Source organism: Frankliniella occidentalis, unplaced genomic scaffold (genome assembly GCF_000697945.3).
Source record: "Frankliniella occidentalis isolate FOCC.00 unplaced genomic scaffold, Focc_3.1 Scaffold176, whole genome shotgun sequence".
Classification (NCBI taxonomy): domain Eukaryota; kingdom Metazoa; phylum Arthropoda; class Insecta; order Thysanoptera; family Thripidae; genus Frankliniella; species Frankliniella occidentalis.
The window spans coordinates 119,184-125,979 of record NW_026267302.1 but is presented as its reverse complement, the minus strand read 5'-3'; the positions used below and the strand labels follow the sequence as shown (position 1 = coordinate 125,979).

Sequence of the window (6,796 nt, the reverse complement as noted above, 5' to 3'; positions counted from 1 at the left end):
GAGAGAGAGAGAGAGAGAGAGAGAGAGAGAGAGAGAGAGAGAGAGAGAGGTGAAGGGCTACCAATATTAATTGCCCGGGTGTGACTCGGTGGGGGGCCTCATGGGGTCACATGGTCAGCGAGAGGTGTGCGGCAGGTGCAGCATTTTATGACGTGGCGTGGTCATGCATATATGGCGCCTGCTGCCTCCCGGCCAGGGACACGGTCGCACGCTGGGGTTCATTTGTCTCTCTCACTCTTTTTTTTTGCACCCGTGCCGTGCACGAAACGTGCAAAATGTTGGAGTGGTCGTGGTCAAGCCCCCAGCTCGGCCGGCCGGCGCCAGTCGCGAAAGTCCTTTCCTTTACCTTGCCCATGCCGCCGTGTGGTGTGACGTTACTTTCTTTTAGGCAATATGGCAAAGTTCATGGGGTATTTTTTCCTGTTCTTCGTTTTCCTTTAACTTTTGTGTTTGGTGAGGGTTATACCTAGGCTAGCAAGCTTTGCGGCGAGAAGAAATGGTCGGGTCATAATTTTAGTGTTTCGCCCTCCCATCCGTATCATATGTGTCCGGCGTGGCCTGGTCCTGGCCATATCGCAGCATCGCTATCCCGCCTCGCCAGAGAAATGTGTGTGGATTGGGATAGGGAAGGATATATTAGTATGGGAACCGCGGCGGGAACCGCGTCTAGCCAGGGACAGAGTGAGGAATGCTGGACAGTTGCACGACGAAAAAAAAAGTGCATAACTAGAGGATTGTTCGTAAAATGCCGCGTCTAAGACATTCACTGGACACGAAATAGTCCGAACGGAAATAGACGCGGAGTTCACTGATAAATGAAGTGTTCAAATGGCGTCACATGCAAGTGCGCAACACTATGTTGCACACTTTTAAGTGTTTGACTGAATATTTGAACACCATTCAATTTACTGTTTGAACACTTAAAAGTATTAAAATATCCAGTCAGACACTTACAAGTGTGCAACATAGTGTTGAGCACTTGCATGTGTAGTGCACGCCAGTTGAACATTTTAATTATCAATGTTATTTTTCAGTTAAAATGTCGCACACGTGCAGGTTGGAAAAAAACAACAACATTTACTCACCCCTAAGTGTGTGAATAGTCATTCACTTACTTGCAGGTGGGAAAATTCTGCCTCATACCTGCAAAAATACGAATTTATTCGCTCGCCTGTAGGTGTGCGATATTCGTGCGCTCAGATTTTCAGTTCAGGCATTCTGCGTTCTGTTCTGTTGTGCCACGTTCATTAATTATTATTTTTTTGCTGGCCGCAACCCAAATGTGCGGAGAGGTGTCTGGAACAACACGGGTGCGGAAGCGCAGGCGCACAGCACGCTTCCCACGTCCTGCCCGGCCCGAGGCCCGCCGGCGGCCCGCCCGGCCGGGGAGTTTCTCATAGGCACGCCTTAATCACGGTCCTCAGCGACTTCAATTACATTGGCTCGATTCAGAAACGGACGCTTCTGTTTTACTTTTGCTGCTGCTGCCGTTGTTCGGCTGCAGCTTTATTGGGTGTCAAATTCCAGCAAAGAACTGTTTTGCAGAACTGCGAAGGATTTTGATGCTTTGAAACTACAAAGTGATGCTTTGGCAATTGCGAAGCAATGCCAACAAGCTTTATCATGCTGCCAAGCACTCGGCCAAGCACCTGTTGGCAATTGCAGCAAAATAAATGCTTCGTACAAAGGATGAAAATCCTTTTGGAGTGTACTTTTCAGATATAAGTCTATTGCATTCCAACATTAGAGCACTTTTGTTTTAAGACACTTTAAATTTTAGCACCCTGAAAAGACATTGAGACCATTGAGACCCACCTTTTACTCCATTGCGCACAAGAGTTATCACAAGCGCTAGTAAAATCGAATTTTTTATAGACTTAGTATTATTTGAAGTGTATTACAGAATGTAACGCACTTTAATTATTTGTAGTGCGGCGAGTTTCATTCAGTGGCAGCGACTCAGCCACTACTGTGTATCCATCAGAAGCACTCCAGATAGGAGGCCGAAACGAAGAATCATTAGCCCATTCCACCCGCTACACCTGTTTACTTTCCTCATCGCTAATCCCCGTCGCACGTTTTTCACCGCCAGCCTCACGCCTCCTAGCGCCGCGCGGGGGTTCCGTGCCGGCGCTCCTCCACCGCGCCCCGCCCCGCGCCTGGCACCGGCCTATAGCCTAGAGGACCCGCGAGCAGAGTTCAATCATGTGATAGCATCGATGGTATGGATGGACAACAACAAAAAAAACGTATCACAAACCTGACCCAGTTCAACATGATTTCTGTTGATGAAAACCTCCATCAATCGGCACGCCCACCACAGAGATAATCAGCAGCTCCTCCTCATCTGCCTCTTTGTGGCTCAGACTGACACAACGCGGCCGTGGCCACGGCAGGATGAGAAATTAAACGGAACACTTACCGTAGCGAAGAACCCCGGCGCGGTCGGCGAGGGCCCCCCCTGGTCGCGTGGAATCCGCCCTCTTGTCACTCTGGCCACCTGAACAAGGGGGGAACAACGCATTAAAATGACGTGAGAAGAACGCTCTGCGCTCCCGGCCGGAGGGGGGCCCGGCGGCAACTATTTGTTGCCTAATTAGAGCTCGGATTCTTATTCCTCTGCGAAGTTGGCCCCCCTGCGCGGGCCGTGCGCGCGCGCTCCCGACCAGGCGCAGCGGTCGGTAACACTTGGCGGTCGCATTCCACAGGGGTGATGAATTTCAACAGATCCGACCGGAGCGGGGCGGTCAGGAGTAACAACGGCGCAGAGAGCTTCACTAACTCTTTTCCTGCCGATGCTGCCGCTGCTTCTGCTGCGGCTTTGAATTTAAAACTAAGCGTCCATCCGTTCCGTGTCTCGAGCGAATAGAAAGGCGGAAGAGGCGGCGCCGGCGGCGTCCAGCGATACAGACAGCTGCTCCGCGCATCGGCGACGCGATCGATCAAAACGACGGGAAAAATGTAAGCGTTGACCGGACGGAGATGCAAAGCTTTCGGAGTGTGCAAAATTATGTACGCGCAAAGAAAACCCAACCCACGTACTCAAGTCTGTCAGAGGGCCCTCGCATGTGCGAGGCATGCTGCTGCTACTACAAATTAAATCTGAAAGGAAAGCGAGGAGTCACATCGAGAAGAAAAGGGGTGACTTTTTGTCACACATTTGCGCACATCTTCCTTTGCATCTATGAGATTTGTAGTAAGTAACTGCTCCGTGGTTGCATGTCTTGCGCCGGGACCCTCTTTTAGCATGTTTCTATGACTTTCCCCGGTGCTAATGAAGTGCGAGCTAATGTATCAATGATTCTTCCTCGACTGCGCTGCTCGCCGCCGCCCCCTAACCGCTCTTCCTGTTCCCCATCTCTCACGACGCTCCCCCTCGGCCCGGGGGGCCCGGGCCTCTGTTCCCATCGTGGCTAAGTACTGTTAAAATATTGTTCCCATATTACGAGTTTTCATATGGCGACAGTCTCGTTCTCGTTTCGCTTCAATTACTTCACTCCAAAACAGAGCTTTCTTGTTTCCCATAGCACGACGATTTTGACAGACAAATCGACACGTGTCGTACTACGGTACGACCGCGTAAGACACAGACAACAAAAGCTGTCTTAAAATTACGACAAAAACAAGAACAGTGCGGACCGGGGAGGGGGGGGGGGTCTCCCTTATTATCGCTCTTTAGGCCCGTTTTTCACCTCGGATCACCGTTCTGCTGTGCTACACATTCCAGTTCCAAGTTTCGGCCAATAGCACGGCACACTCGTATAATCACAGACGCTGCCGATGCCTCGCTACACTCTCATTATTTTAACGATCGATTTTTGGACGCAGCAGCGGGGCGGGGCGGGGCGGGGTGGGGCGAGGCGGGGCTGTCCGTCCACACATTAGGCGAGCAAGGTGTGGAAACAGGCGCCTGGGAATCGAGATTGGAGCCGATAAGAGGGGTGGCTGAAATGGAAGACTAGTGCACCACCGGCCAGATTCTAGAAAAACAGGGAAAAGAGGTTGAGAGGAATAGTATCAATTCAAAGAAAAAAAAACTAAAAGGGACCGAGAGGGCCGCGCTAACAGGAACGAGGAACGCATCCAGACAGACACAAAAAACCAAAACAAAAAAAACTACTCACACACACGAAAAATTATACGTGCAGAGTTAAGATTAACGGGGTGCTACAACGGATTACATTATTCTAATATAGGTGGCGGCGCTTTGACGCCTGTTTTGGGCAGGGCGGCCGCATTAAGGATAAACGCGGTAACAGGTAGCGCTGCGATGACGCCTCGTCACCAGGTGCTTAAGGGACCGCCTGCTTGTCCGCATCAACAAGGCTCACATTTCTCGCACGGGCATGAGGCGGTGCCGCCGAAACGCGATCTTCGCAGATAATAATAGTACTTTTAAAGATGTTCGTTACGTACACTTGGCGTACAGACAGAGTATAAATTGAGAAGGAGAGCGAGGGAAAAAAACGGGACACCTTGCACCCAAAATAAATGTGTTCTCAATTCATGTATTGCTCTTAAAATTTTGAGCCCCATTTCTTGTTTTAAGGAACAAATAAGAATTAAAACAAGAAATGGGACTCAAAATTTTAAGAGCAATACTTGCATTGATAACATTTTTTGGGGTGTGGATCTTTGTTTGAAAAAAAAGGGGGGGTTGGAGAAAAAAGGGGGATCCTTAATGCTCTGCTATGAGCATGTTAGGGCAGGAGATTCGCTCGTTCGATTGGACGTCTTAATAGAGGCGTTGTCAATCCCTCTCAGCTGACGCCGTGACTAAGAGAGACGTGCAGGAGGAGAGAGGTGACCGGGGAGACGGGCAGCCAGCAGGCATTCAATTTGGGCGGGGCAAAGCGAAATGAAGCCAAGATTACAAGTCTGCGAAGGAAGAGGAGTAAAAGCTCTCATTGTAGGAAGGGTTGGGAAGCCCGCAAGAAACAGTTTCTTAGGCGTCCGAGACGCAGGTGTACGAGCAATAACGAGAAAACATGTCAAACATACTCGGTATGTTGCGTGGCGTGACCACGAGGTGGCCATACACTGATCACATAAGAGACTATCCAGAAAGTGCGCCCGTCACGCGCTGTTACGAAACTGCCAAGAAGCTGTCATAGCGCCTGATAGGCAGGCAACATCTCGCCTTCAACGCATGCGTGTACGGCGGGGTGGCCTACCCCGAGTCTCGCAGGCGCTCAGCTCGCGCGTAAATTTGCCGAATGAGAAATAAATAATAAAACACACACCGAAAACCAAAGTGTGTGCATTTAAGATGTGTGAGCGACATTCGTACACACACATGGTGTCACGAGTGTGCGAATTTCAAAAGGAAAATTCAAGCCAAAGTCAAATAACGCGGGAAATGACAAAGCGCCGCACTCAACGTAGGTGACAGATGCATTTCCGCAGTTCACTTCAGTTCCGTCAGTTCATGTCGCGCGCGTCTCTCCTCTGCTCTGCCCTGCTCTCCCCACATCACATGCCGCTGCACTTGTTTGTTTGTGTCGCGCCGTGGCCGGCTGGTCGCGTGCTGCGGGCGGAGAGTGTGAAGGTGGGGGCGCCTCCTCTCTCTCTTACTCCCTCTCTCTTTCTGTCGTCCCTCCCCCTCTCTCTATCTGCTGCCGCCCCCTCCCTCTCTCTCTCTCGCCCAAGTGTTTTGCCGGCGACCTCCTGGGTGCGCTGGGCTCCCGGTCCATCGCAGGGGTGGGGGGCGACCCGGCGCCTTTGCCCCGCCACGCCGTGCGTAGCCCCCTCTTAAACTACTTCTCCCTCTCTCCCGCACTCGCTCCCGCTCTCCGCGGTGTGGTGGCCGCGCGCGCAGCGCATGCCCTCTGGGCGGGGGAGGCGTCCGCAGAGCGCTTCGAGTCCCCCCCATGCGAAACAAACGACGCCTTCGGACGCCTCCCCCCGCGCGCTCTCCTCCACCTCTTCCCTGCTCCTCGTCAGATGGGGAAGGGAGGGGGCCAAGGGCCCCGGGTGGGGGGGCAAAGGGAATGAATGGGAAGGGGTGGCGAGGGTGAGGGGGAGGAGTGGAAGGGGCACCGAGATGAGGCGCAAAGGTACGGCGTCGACGTGGGAATGAAGGCCCTCCTCCCGCGAGGAGATCATACACAATGAAGAGGGCGGAGATGGTCCCCGCGACGGCGGCGCCAGCTCCTGACGGCACGACGACTCTGTTCCGGCCGCGGGCGTAAGAGAGGTAGTGTCCGGCGGCACACATGTGTGATGCGGGCGCTCCTTCCTGCCGGTCGAACAGCGCAGCGCGCACAGTTTAAGGCGCCGGTTTAAGGCGCCTTTATGAAAATGGGATAATTTTATTGAAAGAAAAAACATGTTTGCTCTATTCCATGGTACTTCACATTCTAAGCGTAAGCAAAAATTTCGGCCGTAAATAGGGGGGATATGACGGACTCATTTTACTCGTAAAATCACTGGAAAAAACAAAGGGTTTACAAAATTTTGCAAAGGCACAAAACTCCATCACCTTGAGGGCAAGCTGCGTTAAGAAAAAGCTCAATATTTAGCACCTCTGAGGCACTAAAATGATTAGCAACCATAAAAAGGTGCTAAACGGTGCCGAGTCGTGCCTTTATTTTCCCATGCAGTTTTGACGTCTGCACCAGCGTAATAAAAACTAAGGACACACCTAAACAAAGATATATAAAAACCAATGGCGAGATGAACAAGTATTAATGAAATTATAGGACTATTTATGAAATATTAATAATAATAAGAGCGGAATGCGACCTCGATGTCGTGTGAGCGTCGGGATGGTAATAGCGTGCACCTCACAATAGCT

The 6,796-nt window shown here is 51.4% G+C and overlaps 1 protein-coding gene across 3 annotated transcripts in view; it reads right to left on the bottom strand.

The window, feature by feature from the left end:
• LOC113209983 (caskin-1) overlaps positions 1–6,796 on the bottom strand; it is a 73,925-nt gene that overhangs the window by 42,042 nt on the left and 25,087 nt on the right. For 2 of the 3 annotated variants that reach the window (XM_052271845.1, XM_026427766.2), the window contains exon 2: positions 2,423–2,500. The exons of the other annotated variant lie outside the window; for it this stretch is intronic. The gene's annotated coding sequence lies outside the window, so the exon portion shown is untranslated. The remainder of the gene's footprint in view (positions 1–2,422; positions 2,501–6,796) is intronic. 3 annotated transcript variants of the gene reach the window in all.